We start from the raw sequence: 24280 nt of genomic DNA on the forward strand, positions 1-24280 counted from the left end.
GTTTCCTCTCTCTTCCTTTCTCCATCTCTTAGAGCCATTTTGACTTCAATCTCATGTAGGACTTCTCCTCATGGTGAAAAGATACCCATAAGTAACTCCCAACCTTTATCCTCCTAGCTTAGTCAACCCAGCAGAATGTAAACTTCTCAGTCTGAATCATTCCAACAAAACTCTGAAGTGATTTCTCATTGGACATTCTTTGGTCCTATCTATATCTATTCAAAACCCAATTACCAGGGCCTGGCAGATCGATGCTACTTATTGGATGCCTAAATTCAAAGGGTAGGGTTATTCCCATCCAAATTAGACAGACTGAGCATGGGAAGCGTTCTCCCAAAGGAAATCTGAGATGCTGTCACCAGAAGAATGGGGCACGTATGCCATGCAGGCAAAACCTATAAAGGCCCTCTCTAGGGAGATGTAACAAATTTATGGATAAAAAATGGAAAGTTGTGAAACATCTCCCCTAACAGCCTCAATGGGCCACTGCGAAGGAGATGGTGAAGGTATGGATGAATCTGTGAAGGGTGTGGGAGATTGAGCTGAACCAAAACAAGAAAAAGATTTACAAGCTATAGTGGGCATGGCAATGATGGTACCAGTCTTCACAGTTGTACAGTTCTACTTTCAAGTCACCTGGGAATTAGAGTGGAGAAAGTTGCGAGTAGTACTGTCCCAGAGCTGGGGGTTTGCTTGGTGGGTTGCATGGAGGGGCAGAGGTACAAAGGATTGAAGATTCTGGAGGGGGAACAAATCAAATAACCAGTCATGAGATCGGACAGAGCGGTGACAGAAGAGGAGTAACAGATGAAGAGAGCATGAAGAGATCTGGGAGGCTCAGTGGGGCACAGAGCAGGCAAGAAGTGTGGAGGACCACCTCCACTTTTTTCTGGAGAACCTCCTGCCCACCCCTCTATGTTTAGCCATGTGCATAATGAGTTGTGTATCACATCCAGACTCCATGTGGGCACATGACAAGGCCTGAAGATCATTGTATTTTATTCTCCCACCACAGTGATTGGATCAGGGTGAACACATGACCCAAACTAGGCCAATAAGAGCCATCCCTAGGAATTTTGCTATTAGTCTATTAAGAAATAAGCTTTCCCTTTCTGCCAGGATAGTTAATCAGCCATAATATAAGTCTGCAGTTGCTAGAGGCCTACTCTGCAACATCAGGGGCAAACCTCTTTGAGAACAAAGTCTGTAAAGAGTGAAATGAGCTGAAAGAAAGAAAAAAAGAAATGCCGGGTCATATCTTTGGTCATCTGGACTCAGCCATTTCTGGAGTTCCAGATCTATCCTTAGACTTTTCAGTTAAACCAGAGACTTCTTCTTCCAGGTATGATGAAGTAGACCACAGCAGATCTACGATCCCTCTGAGAACTGGAAAAGTTGGGGGAAAATATCTATTTTTAAAGACTACTTAAAGACACTGGAAATCCACTGAAACAACCAGAACTAGAGGGAACAAGATTCAAAGAGTAAGAATTGTGAAGGGTGAGTTGGATTCTGGAGACACTTTTTCCTTAGGGGCACTTGTTGATTCAGGGTTCAGGGAAAGGAGATGGGAATGCAGGCTTTTCCTGAGCAGAGCTCCCTACTAGGGGACAGAGAAACTGACAGAGCTTTTGTAAGTCTCACAGGTCTGGAGAGACAAACTTGGAGACTAAAGAGGCCAGGATTACTATGAGAAGGAGGGGACAGAGATCTGAGCCTGGCACTAGTTTTCCCCTCAAGATATCTGTGAAATTCTCAAGCTAAACAGAAAGACTTTAGAAACCAGAGTGGAGATTTCAGCAAACTTATGACACTGGGGAACCAAGGACTGGAATTCAGGCCTAGCCAGGGGGAGGGGTCCCAGTGAGCACACTGGTCTCTCAACTGGAAATCCTGGAGGACTGTGCCCTGTGAGCAGGAGGAAACCAGAGTTATATGGAGTCTTCCCTAAACTGCAACCTAGCTTCAATTCAGCTCAGTTTGATTAGGTTAAGGTGATTAGTACCCACACTATCTGTCTAACTGAGGGAAAGGGGAATGAACCTTCCCTGAAGGAAGAAAACATCATCTGGAGACTTACAACTTTTTTAAGCACAATGTCTGATATTTAATCAAAAATTACTAGGTATGTCAGCAGACAAGATCACATGACTAAAACAAAGTTTAAAAAAAATAGAAACTATTGTAGGAGCCAATAAATCTCCTTTTTTGTTTAAACCATTTTGAGGTGGATTTCTATCATGCACTATAGAAAGATTCTTAACTAATACACTCAGAGCCCTTCACTGCCCACTCCAGCCCATTAACATCACAGCACCCATGGCAGAACTTATACCACCGTTTTCTCTCCTACTTTATCCAGGTTTGAACTAGAGAGAACACTTCAGACCCAAAGGTCCTGATTTTTCACTAAGACATTATTGGGTTTCCATAACAAAAGCTGTCATATATTTACATTCCCTGTCTTTCAGCAGCAATAGCAATCATGGCTATCAACTTGTGTGGAACTTTCTAGTTTATGAAATGGTTCACATACATTACCAATAGTCAAAGTCACATGGAGTATTTAAGGTAAATATTAGTTTCTCCATTGATAGATGAGTAATCCTGAGTATGTGGTTGTACCTTGGGTGTAGATGAAGAAGCTAAATATTAGGGAGGTTAAATGACTCTCCCAAGGTCACACAGAAGTAAATGGCAGAGTGGTGCATTGGACCCAGGCTTTCTGACTCCACAGACAAGGGGTCCAGTAGCCCTGCATTCTAGTCCTGGTTCTAGTGTTCATTGGCTCTGCAACCTCGAGACAGTCACTTCACCTCTCTGTGCCTCAGCACATTCAACTGCCCTCCAGTGCTGTACGTATTGCCCCTGACCTTTCCTGACAGTCTTCAAAATGTATCTAGTCTACATTCCCACCTTTTAGAACAAGAAGATCTTACTGTGAGGTCCCTGGATCCCCATTTAGGTGGATGCATTCACACCATGGAATTATAAGTACGTTTTGTGTGATTGTGGGAATGGGCATTTCGTGAGGGCACATCAGAGTTCTATGACACCAAAAATTTAAGAATCCTGCCTTAGAGCCACGCTGGGTGAGCAGCTACACATGACCTGCCTTAACAGGTTTCCTCTTCTCTGGTTGGATTTGCAACTGAACATGAACGTTCAATGCCTAGCCCAAGGCAATGATAAATGTCAGAATAACAGACATCAAGGCAAGGCCAATTCAAAGGACAGTTCAGGGTGCGAAATTTTTGTTTCCTTCAATAAAAATAACACTTATAATGATGGTGCTTCTAGCACTTACAGCCGATACCTCCCTTTTGGTTTTGAGCTTCATGAAGAATTCTGTCTTTAAGAAAGGAACAGAAATAATGATACCCCACCGTATGGTTCTAAGAGGTTAAAAGAATTGTTCAGGTTCAGCAGTCAGTGCCTGGTCCCTTCTTTTTCTCTCTTCAGAGGCATAACCAGGACTTGGAATTGGGAGTTCCTGAAATTGCGACTGCTGGCCATGTGGGTTCTTTATTCCTCCCTGGGGTGGAATCAGTGCAGTGAGAAGGGGGCAGAGTCCTAAGCACATTTCTTCCCCACACCCCTTTCCTGTCTTCTAAAGCCCAGACTCAACAGGCAGCCCACGCAGCTCCCCTCCCTGGACGCCATTCCCAAGGCACAGAGAGATGGCAAAAGTAGCCAGGATCCACAGCATGGTGTTAACAAATCACATTTTCTTAATAGCATACTATCCCCTTAGTCACATGTGTGTTTGTGGGCATGCTGGAGATTACTAACCAAGTGCAGCTGGCCTCAAGCTGACGGCCAGGACACACGTGTGTGAGCGCATGCACACACACACACACACACACACACACACACACACACACGTTTAGAGGATGCCTGCGGCCAATTTCTTGCCTGGCAAACCAGAAATATTTCAGTGGTTTATAAATATGATCCCCATCTATCTTGGGACACTTCTCAGGTTCAAGCCCATCTGGGTCAGGTGCTCATAGGGCTCTGAGTTCCTTTCCGTCCACACCCACACTCCACCCCAGCAAGCCTTCCACATCCCATGATGCACAGCGACCTCCTCAGCACCGAAGAGACACCTAAACTGGACAGTTTCACAGGCTGCATCAGTCATGTCTTGATTTGTTCTTTTTTTCTCTCATGTTACTGAAATGTTATTTTTTCCACTCATACACCACCACCTCTCACCCCTCCCAAATCAGCCTGTTGGAAAAGATGTTTATTTTGCTTTTCCCTTGGCATAATTTAATATCAGACAAGTGCATCTCTGATGCAGACAGTATATTCCTGGGGCATACATTGGAGATTCTGGTTGATTAGAATTACAAATGTGTCATGCGATCCTGGCCAATTTGGAATTGGCACCCTGCCATCATGTTTATGTCCTTTCGGCCTTGCCAGCGGTTGCTAGTATTGTCGGGAGGGGCGGGGCGCTTTTCTCAGCAATAAGTTAGGATTTCATAAATAGTTGGCAGTGCCTTAAAAGAAGCCCGGTCTTTAACCTGAGATAATGTATGTTTTCTTTCTACTTACTTGGAGTAGGTCGTGTTGGGAACCACCCAAGTTCACTTTTAAATCATTTCTCTACATGCCAGACGCAGCTTTTGAAGTCGTCTGCCCCAGCCCACAGGGAAGCCAGAGCCCTGGCCTCTACCAGCGGCCCCACTGTGTGCCCCACCGCCCATAACAGGAAGTGTGTCAGAGCCGGGTGGGCACAGGGCGGGTGGAGCAGGCCCACAGGGCTCGGTTCCACCAAACGGAAAATCCTCTGACGTGTCCTCGGTGTACGCGTCTGGTGCTCCAGCAGGTCAGATGTCACCCTTGCCTCCAAGCCTCAACACCCTTTGTGTCTGCCCTGTTGGCCTTCAGATGTAGCACATGGCAGAACAGCATGCTTTTTCAAAGTGCAGGCCGCAGGAAATCACATTTGAAGTGCCTGGCATGGAGGGTATTTTTATACTGTTCACTTTTTCCCTTTTCGTTTCATCTGTTTTCTGCATTTTTTTCAGTTTGCTTTTTCTCCTTGATTTATTGTTGTATGATTCTATTTTTAAACCAAGACATACTTTCCCATCAGACCCTTTAATGTAACTCATGTGAAAATTAGTGATGGGTGGACCTCAGACGGTGCAGGGGCTGGTTCCAGTAGGAATTGACTTCCCAAAGTGCAGATGCTTATCTGAATCCACACCAGCTGCTGTGGGCTAGGGCAGCAGAGCAAGCAGGAGAAAAAAATCTCCTCTCTTCCTGCCTCACTAACCAACCTGGGGCTCAGCTGTGTGGGCTCCTGCCCCTTGTGCTTGAACTCGTAACGAATGGTGCCCTCGTCCCAATTTGCCTCCCCTTCCACAGGGAAACATGGGCAATCCAGTAAGGATCATGGAATCCCCAACACGGGAAGGAAGAAAACCTGTCTGACCCAACCTAGCGTGCTCACCTTGGGGACTGGTCTACGGGAGCCAGATTTCAGAGCAGGATGGGATGATGGGTCAGGGTCATACTCAACCCTCTTTGAAGCTCCTCCACGTCTCAAGGAAACCACCTCAGCACCATAGCCAGAGACACCTGGGCTGAGATCCCTGCTAGCGTTGTGGCCAGGGGTGAACCTCTTTAACGATCTGTGCCTCAGTTAGAATCTGAATGACATGCTTTTCTTCTAGGGTTGTAAAAATTAAAGCAATGGTTTGTCAAAGAAATGGCAGGTGCTCGGTAAAGTGGGAGCTGGTCCTATGATTCACAGATTTGTTCCTATCTCCCCATTCGGTCTGAATTCATCTCCTTTCCCCCCATCTTCCAGCTGAGAATTGGTCAGTCTCCCTTCTATTTATTTTTTATGTGTCTTATGGGTCTCTCCTCCCTCTGCCCAAATCAGAGAGTTTATGAAGGATAAGGACCATACACCGTGTGGCCTGGCAGTTAAAAACGCAGACTTTAGAGACCAGTAGTCTGTCTTCACTGCTCATGAGTGAGCTCATTCATCCATTCAGCACAGATGACTGAGTTCTTTTAAGTGTTGAGGATTCCGCAGAGAGCAGTATAAACCTGGTTCCCACAGCAGGAACCCCTGGTCCTCCCCGTCCTATTTCAGCCCCAGCTGCGGCAGACACTTCAAGCTCAAACGGGCCTGATGCTGGCAGCATCCACCTAACAGGTACGCTGCATCACATTCTGCTTCCTGTCCCAAGAAATTTTCTGACATCTGAAGGGCCTATTTGGATCTCATGCAAATGCAACCCAGGAGTGTGGGGCTAACACTCTTGAGAGCTACCCTCAACCCATGGGAAACAAAGCCAGTGGAGACATCCGGCAGCCTCCTGTCCTTCACGTAGACAATTCTGGGAGATTTCTGTATGCTTGTCAGAGGTCCTAGGAGAACTGAGCCCCTACTGTCTACAGCGGTGACCTTGGTAGTGCCCCCTCCTACTGACTTTTCTTCTGCTCTCTCCCACTCTTCCTGCTCCCTCCCTCCTGCTTCCTCCCAAATCAACCACCTGCACCTGAATCCTTGAGTCAGGCTCTGCTTTCAGGAGAACTAAAGCTAAGATAATTTCTGCTCTTATAATGTTTATAATTCAATGAGTGTAGAGAGACAATAAGTAAATAAATAAGTAACAAAGAAATCAGATAGTGGGACTTCCCTGGCCGCCCAGTGGTTCAGACCATGCTTCCAATGAAAGGGGTGTGGGTTCGATCCCAGGTCGGGGAACTAAGATCCCACATGCCTCATGGCACGGCCAAAAAATAAAAGAAAATAAATAAAAAATAAAAGAAATCAGATAGTGCTGTGCAGAAAATTAAAATAGGCTGATGCAACAGAGAATGATGAAGGGTCTACTTTATGCTGGGTGGTCAGGAAAGGTCTCTCTCAAGCCACAAGAAAGAGTCACCCTTGTGATGTCCAGGGAGAAGAGCATCCATGGCAGCCAAATAGCTGGGAGAAGGCCCTGGGATGAGGATGGTGTTGGCACAGTCCAAACACCTGAAGAAGGTCAGGGTGGTTGAAGCATGTGGATGGAAAAGAGAATGGTCCAAGATAGGGTCAGAGAGGGAAACAGAGCCAGATCAAGTAAGTTTTGTATAAGTCAGGACAAAGATTTTAAATCTTATTCTTAGTATGTTAGGGGCCATCGGAGGGTATTAAGCAAACTAGTGTGACATGATCTGATTTACATTAATTAACCTCTTCCAGTCTCAGTTTGTTCCTCTGTAATCATCCATAACACTGGTGGTAATGAGGATTTAGTGAGATCACGTGTGTGAAGGGCTCAGCACAAAGCCTGAAATATATCTACTCCACATGTATGTTCACTATAATTATTATTCCTATTCTGTGTCCATAGCTTACTCTACAGGGCCCAAAACAAAACGGGCATTTACATATTTACTGGATGGTTTAGAATATGAACAACAGTCAAAGAAATTATCTCATGATAGAAGATTATAGTGTTCCATGGATTCAGATCCCAACTCTGCCACTTAGGAATAAGTCACCCACCTCTTTGAAGACTCACCTCCTCTGCAAAAGAGGGAAAGTGGTATCTATCCCGTGGGACTGTTGTGAGCTAATGCATTTAACATGTGAGGTAGATGTGGCTTCTGGTGGGCAGGATGGGAGTAGGGGTGTGCAGTGGTGATTGAAGCACAGTTTGGGGTTTCTTGAAACTCCATATAAAAACAGTCAGAGCAACTAGATAGCAAAATCCAAAACCCATGTACAGCACTTACACCCAAACTAAGTAAAAGCGAATGCCCACAAATCCTGAAGCACCAACAGCCATAAGACCGGCATGTCATTGACATCTGTGAGGGAGAAAGTAGGAGGAAGTAACAAGGTATCTGATGGCCCTGAGTACAGAAGAACCCCCGCAATAGCATAGAGGCGTTCATGAGAAAGTGCAACAGGCCAATTTGAAAACAGCAGCTGAAACTAGTAGAGATTTGCTGAATCTAATAGGGGATGAGTGCTATTATTAAGGCCTGAGGACTGGTGTAGTTCAGTCCCTACAAAGTCTCAAAATGGACCCACAGGGCTCCTTTCCAAGACAGGATCCTACAACAAGGAGAAACTGTTGGGTATGGAATCAAAATTAAACAGAGCAAGGAAAACATAGAGAAAGGAATGAAAAAGTACAGATAAAGTGGGGGAGGGGAACAGAGCCAGGAAATCTCAAAAAAACAAGCTGCTATATTTTTTAACTTAACATGAAAATAACAGAAGAGGGAACTGTGAAGTTATAAAAGCTTCCTAAATCAACTTTCATTCTAGAAGTTCAGGAATATTAGATTAATAGAAAAAGTATCAAAAACAAATTCCTTACAATGTTACTGTAAGAAAAAAGATTAAAGAATAGAAAAATATTCCAACAAATAATAAGAGAACACCAGAAAAATCATTTTTAAAAAAGATTAAAATTCTAACATATTTCAAAATAAATAAAAGACATTAAGAATAACATAAATCAAATTTTTAAAACCTCAGTAATCAGATAATAGAATTCAACACAGAGTTAGAAATAAAAGAAAAAAATAATTTTATAAATGAAGACTAAACTGGAGGAAACACAAGTGCAGACAATACAACAAATAATGCCTTAAGAGAAATACAACATGAAAAAGAGAATTAAAAAAAAAAGATTTAGAAAAAATAAAAATAATTTGAGAGAAAGTTACAAATACTGAACATAGGCAAAGAAGATCCAATATATGGACAAAAGAATTCCCAAAAGAAAACCAAAGCAAGAGAACAAAACTGATACTAAAATCTATGATTTGAGAAAATTTCCTAAACTAAAAAGATTTGAAACTGCCTATTGAATTAAGACACCATGCACCTGAGAATTTATTGACCTAACTTGACCAATACCAAGTCATATTTTAGTGAAATTATTGAAATTTAAAGAAAAAGAAAAAGAAATCCTTTGGGCATCTAGAGAAAAAAAAAAGATTGTGACTCATAATGGAAAGAAAATGTGATTTTCATCAGACTTTTTGACACCAGTGCTTCATGCCAGAAGACACAGGAAAGAAAAAGTGAGCCAAGGATTTTATATCCAGCAAAACTAATTGTTGAATATAAAGGGTACAAAGTGTTATCAACACCAGGAATATTATTTCCATAAGCCTATTGTAGACTCTACCAGAGAACAAGCTTCAGACAATAAAAACACCCAGTGGGATAAATTATGTGTTGAACTAAGACTAAATGAGAGTTAAAAGGGAGAGATTACAGTAGGAAAATGGTTCTTTGTTCTAACATTGTGGATATAGTACAGCCATTGTTTTAAATGAGGAAAAATGGAGCTAATATATGAGAACAACTGTTTCCAGTCATTTTAATCAGTGGTGGTAGCACTGATATTGTTATTTTGAGATTGCTGTATGTATAAAGTGGGACCAAGCAATGAGTAATTATGGTCTATTCTAATTTGACCATCTCCTGTGTCCTTAAGAACAAAGATTCTCAGTGTGGAAGAAAGCAGATACAAATATAACATAGAAGAGATTAACTAAAATCTCTGAAGTCCTGAATTTGAATTAGAAACATCAGTATAAACTCACAAGATATTCATGCATGTGTGTGCATGCACATGTATTCTACTGAAAGAGGCCCAAAAACAGTGACCAGTCCAGTGGCAATGAACAACCTTAGCACTCAGATTGTGATCTGTAAGTACTATGTCCTATTAGTAGAAACTAAGGCTCCTTGGAGAAATGGCTGATTTCATATCTGGAACTGGACATACACCAAACAAGCCTGGAATATCTTGACAGGCCAGATAGCTTCAAGCTATCAAAGGCTGCCAAAGTTGTATCAAAAGGAACCAGAAGCCAATGTGAAGAGACTCCCACTTGCCAAAGACAGGACAACTTGAGCTCCAGCAAGGCTAAAAGTGGCAATGTACTGAAATCCATCAAATATGTTAAACCCATGAGTTTGTCATTATATGTTTAAAAAACTAATTGGTTTAGAGATTATAATACTAAGTGAAGTAAGTCAGAAAGAGAAAGACAAATACCATATGATATCACTTATATGTGGAATCTAAAATATGACACAAATGAACTAATTTACAAAACAGAAATAGACTCGCAGATATCGAAAACAAACTATGGTTACCAAAGGGGAAAGGGGGTGGGGGAGGGATAAATTAGAAGTTTGGGATTAACAGATACAAACTACTATACATAAAAAAGATAAACAACAAGGTTCTACTGTATAGCACAGGGAACTGTATTCAGTGTCCTGTAATCAAATATGATGGAAAAGAATATGAACTATATATATATAAAACTGAATCACTTTGCTGTACACCAGAAACTGACAAAACAAAACAAAGCAAAAACCCAAAAAACTAATTGGTTGCTTTTGGTGGATGATAGGGATCCAATTTATTGTCTTGAAAACTAGATAAATTAAGGGAAGCAATCCAGTGTTAACCTGTCTTTCCTATATACACTTACCGATCAGTAACCCAACGGTAGATTGGGGAAGCATCTCCTTAAAAATTGTTGCAGGAAATATGTAAAAACAAAATGATAGTACTAGGTTATCACTATTTTTGCAACCCCCAGTGAATTAATGGATGTAGCACTGAGCAACAATGACTGCGAAAATCACAAAAAAGCAAAACCAGATATTATAGTTCCTGATGAAAAGTATACACCACCACCTGCACTCCTGCCAAAGGGATTAAACCTGAGTCTGATCAAGCCTCCACCAGCTGCCAATTTGCAGGAAATATAGGGAACAAAGAAATATGTTAAACTGCACCGAGAGAACGCAGACAGCAAAATCCCTAGTGCTGGGGAGTACTCAGGTCAGCTGATCTGGGTTCTTGAACACATACGTTACAGGGGGAAAAAAGAGTACAGGGGAACCTATAGATTAAAAAAGAAAGTATTAATATCCGGTGTAGAGTAGGCACTCAATGAATGTTTACTCCTGTTGGTTGAATGAATGACAGACTGATCAAAGACTGGATGAATAAGTGAATTTCTCGAGAGTGGAGGCCTCATCTGTCTTTGAGCACTGCTGCATCCCCAGCACCAGCACAGTGCCTGGCAAATAGTAGGTGCTCAATTAATATAAGCTGAAGGGATGGATAGCTATGTCTTCAGTGTGTTTCACCAGCACAGGTGAGCATCTCATTTATTCTCACAACATTCCCCATTCAGAATCCCCATGCTTTCTGTCCTCTGGATTTTAACAATGCTAATGACATAAACTGTCTTCCTTTTCTCTCTTCAAATCCACGCACCTCAATTTCTCTAGACGCTCTCCCTGATTAGCGCAGTGCACCTGGAGCTCTCTCCCCTCTGAACCTTGAATTCCAGCTATATTTATTGCTTCTCTCTCATATGGTACAAAAGCCATCCTCATAGCCTTCTTGCATACAACTTGAGCTGCCTAACCTGACATCCAGGATCCATCATGAGCTGATCTCTGCTAGTTTCCACCACTGCCCTCCTGTAGCCAGTTACTCAGATGCACCATGCTCTTCCCGTTAGATCTGCCTGATGTTGCACACGTGGTCCCCCTACCAGTACCACTCTCCCTGCTCCTTTCTCTGCTAGTGGGTTCCTTTAAGAGTTAACTCCTCTAGGAGCCTTCTTTGGAGTCTCTCTCCATAGATCTCAGGCTGAGGCGCTCTTCCATATTCCTTATACTATAGTGTGATGGTCTGCCTACAGGCTGCCTTCCTCAGCAGACTTGGAGCTCCTTAAAGTCCAATTGGATCATTTGTCCCTGTGTCCCCAGGGCCCAGCAGAGCACCTCAAATCTCCATCCTCCAAGCCCCCATAAGTATACTTTTCCAATGTCCCCTGTCTGAGACACTATGATTCTCTGTCAGAGCGGTGCTCTTCCTTGCTTGGCCAGTTTAATAAACTCAGTTTCCCTGCTGGTCCTTGAATGGACTTCAACAGAACCGAGGGCAGTGTCTGGCACTAGTGGATACTTGGGAAGATGTCTGTAGGCAATGGAGGGATTATAAAAGCAGACTGAGTATTGTGGATCAGACATGAATGATGGATTAAAATTTTGTCATTTTGTTATTATTAATGATTTTTCAAAAGGGCACAGAGAAGGGTAGTTTGGGTTGACAAATATATATTTACCTTACTTTACCTTGGATACAGCCAACCTCTCCCAGCTTGATCTATTATTTCAGAGACAGAAAAAATAACTTGCTTATCCTGAAAAGAAGGGGGAATTTATCTGAAAAAGTATTATTCTTTTATTCATCCAAACACACACACACACACACACACACACACACACACACACACACAAATCCCGTCTCCCTTTGGTAGTGTAGTCTCTGACTTTTTAAAAATGGTTGTTCCTTTCTGCTTGAAAGGCTGTATTAGCTATTCAGGGAATACTAGCCCTTTCCTTGGACTGAAAAAAAGTATTTTATCCATTAAAATCTAACCAGGGTGTAGTAACCATAAAATGCAGCCACTCTGTTAGGAAGACGGATATCCTCAAAGATTTATGTCTGGCCGTCTCAAAGAAAATGTGTAAGATGGAGTTTTCTCAGAGACTTCCTGGCTGCACTCCACCCCACACATAATTTCTGTTTGTATAAACCTCAGATCAAAACTCAGGAAGGGTTAAGGGAAACCTTTCTGAACCACAGGTTATGTCTGCTTACCATCCTCGGTTGACCGTTTGGAATGAATTAACCAGTCCCTAACCAGCCCACAACTGGTGCTTGGATGGAATTAAGCAGCCTCTTCAGTCCAAATGCTCAGATCGTTTGGGGTCTCAGATTCCATCCAGATTTGGGATGAGGGTCTACTCAAAGTCATTTGCATGTCCCTATAATCGTGGCAAGAGATAATGAAAACACACCACACGATTAGTCTCCAGGATATGGTGGAGACCATTGGAAACATCAGAATTCGGGAAGGGGTGGAGAAGGGGGTGTGACTATTTTGAATGAACCTGAAAGAAAATACTTCCCGAACCTTCTTTCAGAAGGCGATTTCAGTTCCAATTTTTCATAAGGTTGGAAAAAGTTAAGCAAACGAGAACTATAGACACTTGTTTATAGAAGGTTTTTCTCTTTAATTGCTGTTTCTGTTTCATGAAAGAAAAGTCCCATAAAATAAAAGCTTGCTTCTGGTTCAGCGAAGCAGCGAGACTCCTGAAAATGCCACAAAAAAGGCTGACTTGACTCTGGCCAGCTGAGGAGTCCTGAGGACTTGAAGGTCTATATATTTCCGTAGCAAGGTATGTGCTTTCCCACCCTCCACCCTAAAGGTCTCTCCATACATTTGAGACGGTTTTTAAAATCTGAACTGTGGGACCATCTGGTCTCTGGCAAGCATTCCAGACAAGTGGTTTTCTGAGAAGCCAAGTTCTGGTTTGACTCTTTTGATTGGAAAAGTATCTATTTCACTAAGGGTGATAGGCCCCTGGATGTATTCTCACCAAAAAACCCATAAACCAATACTTGAAATGCCAGCAGTGAGTTGTAGGGAATTCTTCTGGTTTGCCTTCAAGGACATAAAACATCACAAAGGTCTTCTCTTTGGCAGAGAAGGACCTGGCATGAAGAGTTGGCCCAGGGTGTGTGTGGAAAGAGTCAGACGTGGGAGTCAACAGACCTAGGTTCGAATCCGGACTCTTCCACCAGCAAGCCAGTCTGACCTTAGGTGGGCCTCTTCACTTCTCCTGAGTCTGACTTTCCTCCTGTGTAAAATGGGGGCATTACCCTCAGTCTCGGGAAGGGTGGAGGCTCAGGGAGATGACATTTGCGTGATTCCTTCCACCATGCAGCAGGGCCTTACCAAGCATTGGTTTGAAATCCACCTCCCCACCATTCCAGTAGAGTGATGGAGACACAAAACCTCTCTGAGGTCACTGAACCCCTTCCAAGACCTCCACGTGGGGTCTTCAAAGAAAACAGAGTTTTTCACCTGCTTTCATTAACGCAACATAAACAGGCTCATAAACCCTGGGGCTGGTATAAGGCCCAGACAGGAGGGATTCTAAAGATGGAGAGGAAGATATTTCCCCTTGGAGCTGGTGCCAAGAAGAGGTTGACCAAAAAATGTATGGGAAGTATTTGCTAATAACTCAATTAGACAACTAAATAGAGAGTAAGAATCACCAAGCCACATGCTTCAGGGCCAGACAGGTAGCATAACCATGTCTGGTAACAGCAGGAGAACCCAGGCCCCATCTGAAGGCAGCTGCCAGCACCAGGGAAGTGTCATCATTCAGGAACATGAGTCGGTGTGGCCTTCAAGAAAAGACGGAAATCTGGATGTACAAGCTTCTAATTTTTTAATATTGGCAGTTTTTTTTAATGTAAACATCTGTCTGCAGGCCAGATGGGTAGGGAGAGATGGCTGTGGTTTGAGGGCTTCACCAAGAAAGTGGGGCTCATGCCAGGTCTTGAATGGGGAGTGGAATTTAGATTTGCTTATTTGCGTGTACCACGTGGACACTTCTTGGGAGGTGGTATGGCTAGGTGGTTATGGACTTGGTGTCTGATTCCTCATCCGCAAAATGAGAAAAATGAAGTCTGTTCGGAGAGCGATAGCGAGGATTAAGTGAGATCAAGCACGTTAGATTCTGCACAATCAAGAGCTTGGTTGTATTAGCCACTGTTATCCCAATTACCTTGGCTGTTGTCATTGCTATTGTTACCGAGAGCAGGGACAGATGGCATATACAGCTCTGCCACTGTTCACCCTAGCTCACCCCATTTGGAGAGCCCACGCTTCCACTACTTTGACACAATGGTCCAGTGAAAGAGACGATATCCCCATTTTACAGATGAGGAAACTGAGGCAGCACAGAAAAGCGAAGAACCCAAGAGGGTTACACAGAAAGTAAGCTTCTGGAGGAAAGATGGGAACCCAGGTCTCCTCGGCTCCACAGCTCACCTTCCATCTGCTCCACCCACGCCCACAGGACCTGCTCCATGGAGTGTGTCCTGGATTCCACGAGCCCCACGCCCGTTATGCTTCTTGTGGGTTCATCTCACGTAGGTCCATGACAAACCGTCCTCACCTTGCCCGGCCCCACCACCCAACCCCAACATAGGCTCCTTTGAATTGGGTTGTAAGGCTCGTACACGAAGCCCAGGAAGCATCTTGGACACAGAAAAGAGTTTCATGGTGTTCCTTATAAAAGCACAACCTGACATGCAGCTGTTGTGTCAATGATCCCTCTATTCCCAATTGCCAAAAACCCAAAACAGATGAAAACAAAAAGAAACTGGCTCCTGGTCTGCAGGTCCGTGTCTACACGCTCGCTCTGTTTTTATTAACTTGGCTTGCGGCTCCCAATCCGCGGGTCTGGGGCAGGTCTCCCAGGAGCGGGCACAGCTCTCCTCAGGAGCCCCCCTGGGGAGGGGACGCCGGGGCAGTGGGGTCAGGGAGCGAGGGCAGTCCGTACTGGGGCAGCACTCTCAGCCCACAAATGTCCCAGACACGGATGTTTTGGTCTCATCTTGAAGCCATTTCCAGCCAAGGCGGGGTTCAGGGGGCCGGTTGCCAACCCCAGACACTCACCCTCGGCCACGTTCATTTGACAGACACTGCATGCCAGGAGTGCCATGTATTTGCAGCATCTGTACAGGGTCTTTGCATCCATGGGCCCTTGGCCATCGACCTTACTCAAATTCAAATATGCACAGTCAGAGAAGGGAAGAAACATCCAGGATGTATCCAAACAGTGCTGCCCTCCCAACTCAGCCCCAGGGACTGCCCCTCTGAGGGTAACTCTATTGTTTAAAAGGATCTTTTAGTCCCATGTGTTCCTGTAACAATTTCAACTTATGCTCAAATGAAGACACAGTGGTCTTTCCCATTGCCACAAGGAAAGGAGACTGCATTGGACTTTTCAAGATACTGTGACTCTTCTTACTGGACAACGTATGCTTTTTGCTATACGTGCTTCTCTTTAAGACCCAAATCTTCCTGTAAGACAGTAGATGTTAAGAACTCGGGCTCTGGAGGTGACTAGGCCTTAATTCATATCCTATTTGTATGATCTTGGGTGAGGCCCTTGATCTCCCTCAACCTCAGTTTACCAATCTGTAAAACAGGGATAGTATGTTTCTACAGAGCTGCTGCGAGGATCCATGAGAACAGATGCAAAGCGCTTAATTCAACAACTGACAGTAGATGTGCAACAAAAGGGAGCAATTATTATTATCACCAGGGATCAAGAGGACCCTGAGGCCTACAAGGTAGAGTGTGCAGCCCAAGGTCTCCCAGTGAATGAATGACAAGGGTGACATCTGTTCTCAGGACCCCTTGGCTCTACAGCCCGGGACCCTAACCACTATTCCATCACAGCTTCTTTAAGGGAATCCAAAGCTGAGTATAGACACCCCTTCATGTTCACCTACGTCATCATTCTATGCAGCTTTTTTTGGCCAGAGCAGAGCCAAACCCATCCGCCTCTTTCCTGCATCTGCAGAAGCCCCTCTGTCTGCCGAAAACCCAGGTTCAACCAGGACTTCCAGGAAGAGCGAAGTCACAGATTTTACACTGACACACACTGGCATCTCCCATGGCAAAGGAGATATTCACCCTTCCGGCCCCAACAAGACCACTTACGGGAGTTCGGGGGGAAGCCTCTTGATCACCTCTACACCCGTCAGCAGGGCCCATCTCACATCCAGCATCAGTTGAGTGGCTGGGCTATCACGTCTCAGAATTCTATTCCTAGGTCAATTTTGCATGGACTCGGGAGCACATGGCCTTGGGAATTCCACAACCACCCTGGGATTTCTCCCTCACCCTTCCACCCAAGCCCCGATTTAACACACAACTAACTGAGGTGTGCCCTCCACACTACGATCCTTCCCAGCCCTGCTCCTGCAGGTGGCAGCTGAAGTCATGTGCATAAGGACCCAGGTGTCTGAGGAATTCTCAGAGCCTTCTCCTTGATCCATTTGTCTGCAGACATTATCTAGACTGCACGTCTCCGAGACAGGCCACGACAGAGTGCATTACGAGGTGAGCCCGCCTTAGTTTTCCCTCCAGCTTTCCCCCTTTTTTTACTTCTTGGCCTCAGGGCCCAAAGTCTTCTGGACATATTTTTCATTTTTCCAAATATCAATTGCTCTTTTATTCCCCCTTCGAAGCAGTGAGTAATAAGAGTTGTGTCTGGTCCTAAAATTCCGACTGAAATGAATTAGCCCAATGACCAACAGGAGGTGCCTAGAACAATAACAGCGGAATATTTGGCATATTACAAAAGAACCCCTGGATGTCAAAGTACAGTAAGTCTAGAAGCACATTACAGGGCTATGTTGCCAAAACGGGTATGCAATGAGCCATCCAGGCAGCAGAACGCCTCATAAATTAATCCCGCTTTTTTTTTTCATTTTTGGTCCACTGTTCACAGTTCTTCTAGCCCTCTGGTTAATGGGGTATGCAGAAGGGTATTTTTGGTGTGGCCCGCGTCCCCAGCAGGCAAGCCTATGCCAAAGCTGTGTGCAAATGTATACATTTGTCCCCTCATTCGTCTGGCATCCCAGGTGCCACTTGCTGCAGTAACAGGGGCAGGAAGAGACACAGACTTTGGAGGTAGCAAGCTGTTAATAAATACTGAGCTCCTACTAAGTGCCAGGCATTGTGCTAAGTTCTGGGGATGCCACAGAGGATGACAGGGAGATGGTCTGTGTCCTCAGGGTGCTGGTAACTCAGACACGCCCCAGTCGATCTGAGCTGGGTCTCCGTCTTGGAGCAGATGGGAGATGGGGGCAGCAAGCAATGGTTTGATCTGCATCCCAAATCCCTCTTTTTCTCGAAGTAATCCCCCAGATGTGAAGCTTAAGAGGGGTGGGGGCCAGACACAGCCCTGTCTCCCACTCTGTAGAAGTAACAGAAGCCCAGATTCTCCTCCCTACCTGGGGGGTGGCCAGGGGCCAGGCCTGTGACAAGGCCCAGTCTAGCCGTTGCCCCAGTCCAGAGCTTTGAATCTTCAGGGAATGTCCCAGACACTGTGGTGGGCTGGAAAAAGTCCCCCAAAGATATCTATGCCCTAATTCCTGGAATCTGTGACTGTTACTTTATATTGCAGAAAGGGACTTTACAAGTGTCATTAAATTCAGGATTTTGAACCTCAATTATCTGGGTGGGCCCCAATGCAATCCATGTATCCTTATGAGAGGAAGATTTCACACACGCAGAAGAGGAAGCAATGTGACCATGGAGGCAGAGAGTGGAGTGATGAGGCCACAAGCCAAAGAATGCTGGTGGCCACCAGAAGTTGGAAGAGACAAGGAAGGGATTCTCCTCTAGAGCCTCCAGAGGGCATGCAGTCAGCCTGATGCCCTGGTTTCAGCCCAGAGATACTGACTTTGGACTTCTGGTCTCCAGAACGGTGCAAAAGTTAACTTCTGTTGCTTTAAGTCACTTAGTTTGTAGCAATTTGTTATAGAAGACATAGGTAGCTAATGCAGACACCAAGAGAATTTGGAATTCTTTCATGTCTTTGGGATCCAACATTTGCCCTCATACAATTCTGGGTTCAGAATGTTCCTGTGACACGCCCTGGCCTGTGGTTCCTCTCTCTGGATCTCCAGCCTCTCCATCTATTTTTCCAGGAGCTCCCTTTGGACCTCCCTCCAAAACTTAACTTTTCTAAATTTAGCGAACGCTAAGGACTTCTGTTGCCTGCCATCATCGGTAAGAAGCCCCACACGGCCAGGCTGTTATGAAAATTAGGGACAAGCCATGTTGGAGCCCAGCACAGCGCCTATCCCACAGCAGACACACAATAAATCAGAGTTCATAAACCAGTGGCTTGCATTTTACCCATACAGTGCTTTTTTGGTTCGTTTCCTAAAGTTGAATTTGTCACCAACATTTACGAGTCAGGAGATTTCACATAAAAGACTGAATTTCTAGCTTCTCTTGAAAAAAGTCAGAAGATCTTATGACACCGGATCTTACATTCTCATGGCAACAATTGGCTGGCCCTTCCAGACATGCATGTTATAATTTGCCACAGTCCCCACCAGGCCTTTTCGTTGTACACCCAGCCCACTCCTCTCATTTTATTAATTGTTCAGCACCTCTATGCATTTGAGTTTGTAATCCTTGTTACACATGCAAGTCAGACCCAGGTTAGGACTGGGTTCCAGTGTAAGACCCAGGTTGGGAGGTCTTTGCCCATGATGCTCAGTCTCCCAGATTCCCTTTCTTCTCCCCTCCAGCTAGCCAAAACTGCCTCCTTTATGGGGCCATCCCAGTCTCCTTTCTCCATACCCCATTAGGCCCCACCCACTCTTATCCAGGCTTTCCTATTAGACCACGTGTATCAGTTTTCTGGATAGATTTTTCATAGAAAGTCTTTGCCTTCTTAAATTTACTGGGCGAGACTTTTGCATTGAGTTGGCACTGGAGCAGCCAGTCTATAAAGACTGGAAAAGCAAGGAAGAAAAAGGAGGGGGGAAAGGAGAGAGAGAGGGAGGGAGAGAGGGAAGGAGAGAGGGAGGGGGACTAACTGGGTTCCTACTTTGAACCAGACCCTATTCAGTTAGATCATCCCAGTTGGCCCTCCCAGTATCCCCACAAGGCATACGTTATTACTGGTCTCATTTTTCAGATAACTGAGACTCAGAAACACCGTGACACAAGGATTCGAACCCAGATATGTTTGGGAGACAGAACTCAAGCACAGAGCACTGCTTGGTCTCCGCCTGGTAGGTATGGGCAGACTGCTCCCTGCAAACGGTATAATTTTTCCATTAGTGATTTGCCTGGAACTCTTTTTTTCACCCACACATTTTCCATTCATTCCCCCACTCCCCCATTCACTCCCACGTTCACTCAGGAAGCCTAATTCCCTGGTCCGCGGTCCCTCCCTCCTTTCCCATCCCCTCCCTCTTCCTGTACTGGGTAGTGGAGTGCTGGCTGGCGGGGGAGGTTGGGAGGCACCCCGCCCAGAGCCCCAGCTCCTAGCACCTACCCTGCCCCAGCCCGCAGCCCACACCGGCTTCTGGGCAGGCGCTCTGAGGGCCGGGCAGGGATGCTTGGCTTCCCTCAGTTTCCTGCCCCAGGAACTGGCCCTCAGAACTAATCACAGAAGCTTCCCAACTCATCAGTGCTCTTCAGAGCAGTTTCCTGGAAGAATTCATTGGGTTTCTAGGAAAATGTTTCCGGTTGTCTTCTCTTTCCATGGCTGTAATTCATTACTTTCGATATGCCACAATTAGTTTAATGGGCAGTCCTGGAGTATCTGCATTTCACATTTGAAACGTTTCCTGGAGGTAAACCCCAAGAAGCCAGTAGCTGCCCATGTGCAAGACCATGGAGATGACACAGATGGCCTTGTGAAGAGTCCCCGGGTGGGAGCAAGAGACTTGAGATCTGGTCTCTTTTTTCTGAATGGCTTGGGCAGATCCCTTTCTTTTTCTGGTCTTGAGTTTTCCCATGGAAGGGGCAGTATCTCATGGCAGTCAAGACCCTGGGTGCTGGAATCAGACCCACGGAGTTCAGATCTCGGCCCTGCTTCTCTGTGTAACTTTAGGAAAGTGACTTAACCACTGTGAGCCTCAGTCTCCTCATCTGTAAAATGGGGATAATAATATCATTTGCCATCCAGAGTTGAAATAATAATACAGTGAGTCAATACATGTAAAGCACTTTGCACAGAGCCCTATGCTCAGCAACTTCTTGAGGTATCTTAGCTGTGGATGATAATAATAATAAGGATATGCAGGAGAAAGGGGAAGAAGAAGAGATGGAGATTGTTTGACATTCCTGGGTGCCAAACTGGGGTCGTCATGAAGTTGAAGTGGAAAGAGGGAATATGGCTACTTTTGATATTTCAAAAAGCTTAATGGGACTCCCACATCTACTCACCCACAATAAAGCCACAAAGGACAATGAGAATGGCAATTTTCTTTGCTTTTGGCTGAAATTACATTAACCCCTTGGGGTAAACTAAAAGGCTTTAGAGTTAAATAGACCTGCACTCAGACCCCTAGCAGAGTGGATGATCTTGAATAAGGAGAGTAACGTCCAGACAGATAGACAGCCCCGATCTTGCAGGGCAGTTATGAGGATTAGGTGAGATAATGTATGGAATGCACTTAACAGGGGTCTGGAACAGAGTCGATAACTCAGCACGTGACAGCTACTATGGCTAATATCCTTCCTCGGCTACCCTGGGCCTCAGCTTCTTCATTGGTAAAATTAAAATCATACCACCTGCTTTCCTCATTCAACAAATATTTTCTGATCCAAGTACTATGAATACAAAAATGTATTCACCAGACATAGCTCAGGGCCTCTCAGAACCCACATTTTAAAGTTGCTCATTATTCATCCATTCAACAAATATTTTTACTGAACATTTAGTATGTAACAGGCTGCATAATGGGATTTAGAGATACAATGGTTAGTAAAACAGACTTAATCCCCAATTATCTACAGAATTATAGCCTGGAGAAGATGTAATAAACAAAGTAGTGAAATGTCTAGCATACAGTAGCTGCTCAATGAATAAAAGTTATCTGGGTGCTAATCAGAAACTTGGTATGTGTCACTTTGGGAAACTTAGATCACCAAAATGTTGAAAATTAATGATTTCTTAACACATGAAATTTCTTTGGTAGATGGAGTCTTTTAAAATATGAGGGGAGTGCAAAGTAAATGAAACATTTAAATATACACTTAAAACACGTATAGGATCTGTATGCTGAAAACTACAAAATGCTGATCAGAGAAGACCTAAATCAATGGTAAGGCATACCATGTTCATGGATTGGAAGACACAACATAGTAAAGATGACAGTTCTCCCCCAAGAGATCTGTAGGTTTAATGCAATTCCTGTCAAAATTCCAGCTAGCAAGGTTTTGTTTTGTTTTGTTTTTGTAGACATAGACATCTTATTCTAAAGTTTATATGGAAAGGCTTAGGCCTTAGAAGTGCTGAAAATAATCTTGACAAAGAACAAAGTGGGAGAAATCACTCTACTCAATATTAAGGCTTACTGTATAGTTATAATCAGGACAGTTGGTGTTGGTGTGGGGATCAATACATAGATCAATGAAACAGAGTAGAGAACCAGAAATAGACCCACTCAAATATGTTCAGCTTATTTTTGACAAAGATGCAAAAGAAATTCAAAGGAGAAATGAAACAATTTTCAACAAATGGTGCTGTAGCAAATGGACACCCACAGGCAAAAAAATGAACCTTGATCTAAACTTGACACCTTATACAAAAATTAACTCCAAACATATCATGGACTGGAAGGTGAAGCATAAAACTATAAAACTTTTTGAAAATTGGGCTTCCCTGGTGGCGCAGTGGTTGAGAATCTGCCTGCTAATGCAGGGGACACGGGTTCGAGCCCTGGTCTGGGAAGATCCCACATGCCGCGGAGCAGCTAGGCCCGTGAGCCACAGCTACTGAGCCTGCGCGTCTGGAGCCTGTGCTCCGCAACAAGAGAGGCCGCGATAGTGAGAGGCCTGCACACCGCGATGAAGAGTGGCCCCCGCTTGCCACAACTAGAGAAAGCCCTTGCACAGAAACGAAGACCCAACACAGGCAAAAATTAATTAATTAATTAATTAATTTAAAAAGGAAAAAAAAAGAAAAATAGGAGAAAATCTTCTGCTTCTAGGGCTAGTGAAGAGTTCTTAGATTTGACACCAAAACCCATGATTCACAAAAAAAAATAAAAATTGGTAAGTTGAACATCAACAAAATTAAAACCTTTTCCTCTGCAAAAGTCCATGTGAAGCAGATGAAGAGACAAGCTACAGACTGCAAGAAAATATTTACAAACCATACATCCATCTAGTATCTGAAATATACAAAGAACTCTCAACGCTTAACTGTAAAAAAACCAATCCAATTAGAAAATGAGCAGAAGATGTGAACAGACGTTTCACTGAGGAGGAGATACAGATGGCAAAAAAGCACATGAGCAGATGTTCAACATAATTAGATATCAAAAAAATGCAAATCCAAACCACAATAAGATATCACTATATACCTACTAAAATGTCTAAAATAAATAATGAAAACACCAATGCTAGGGAGTATGAGGAGAGACTGTATTGTTCCTATATTGCTGATGAGAATGTAAAATGGTTCAGCCACTCTAGGAAATAGTTTGACAGTGTCTTATAAAATTATCATGCAATTACCACATAATCCAGCAATTGTCCCCTTACACATCCCAGAGAAACAAAAACTTAGGTTCACACAAAAACCTGTACTGGTATACCTCGGAGATATTGGTTCCAGACCACCACAATAAAGTGAATATCATAATAAAGCGAGTCACACACAATTTTTTTGCTTTCTCAGCACACATAAAAGTTATGTTTACACTATACTGTAGTCTATTAAATGTGCAATAGCATTATGTCTAAAATGATGTGCATACCCTAATTAAAAATACTTTATTGCTAAAAATGCTAACCATCAGCTGAGCCTTCAGGGAGTTGTGGTAGTAATATCAAAGATCACTGATCACAGATCACCATAACAAACATAATAATAGTGAAAAAATTTGAAATATGGCAAGAATTACCAAAATGTGACACAGAGACGTGAAATGAGCAAATGCTGTTGGGAAATGCTGTTGCTCCACGCAGGGCTACCACAAAACTTCAGTTTGTAAAAAAGGCAGTATCGGGCTTCCCCGGTGGCGCAGTGGTTGGGAGTCCGCCTGCCTGGTCTGGGAGGATCCCACGTGCCGCGGAGTAGCTGGGCCCCGTGAGCCACAATTACTGAGCATGCGCGTCTGGAGCCTGTGCTCCGCAACAGGAGAGGCCGCGATAGTGAGAGGCCCGCGCACCGCGATGAAGAGCGGCCCCCGCTCGCCGCAACTAGAGAAAGCCCTCGCACAGAAACGGAGACCCAACACAGCCATAAATAAATTAATTAATTAATAGGAGCTAAATAATAATTAAAAAAAAAAAAAAAGGCAGTATCTACGAAGTGCAATAAAACAAGGTATGCCTATACAAGAAAGCCCATATTAGCTTTACTCATAAAAGCCAAAACCTGGAAACAGCCCAGATGTCTGTCTTTCAGTGGGTGGCTGGTAAACTGTGGCACACCCCTGCCGTGAAATACTACACAAAAAGAAAGAGGGACAAACTACCGATGCAGGATAATCGGGATGAATTGCCAGGGAATTATGCTAAGTACCAAAAAGCCAGTCTCCAAAGGTCACAGACTCTTTGATTCCATTGATACGACATTTTTGAAAAGATAAAATTTTAGAAATAGACAACAGATCAGTGG

The sequence above is a fragment of the Balaenoptera acutorostrata genome, chromosome 2 (assembly GCF_949987535.1).
Source record: "Balaenoptera acutorostrata chromosome 2, mBalAcu1.1, whole genome shotgun sequence".
In the NCBI taxonomy this organism is placed as follows: domain Eukaryota; kingdom Metazoa; phylum Chordata; class Mammalia; order Artiodactyla; family Balaenopteridae; genus Balaenoptera; species Balaenoptera acutorostrata.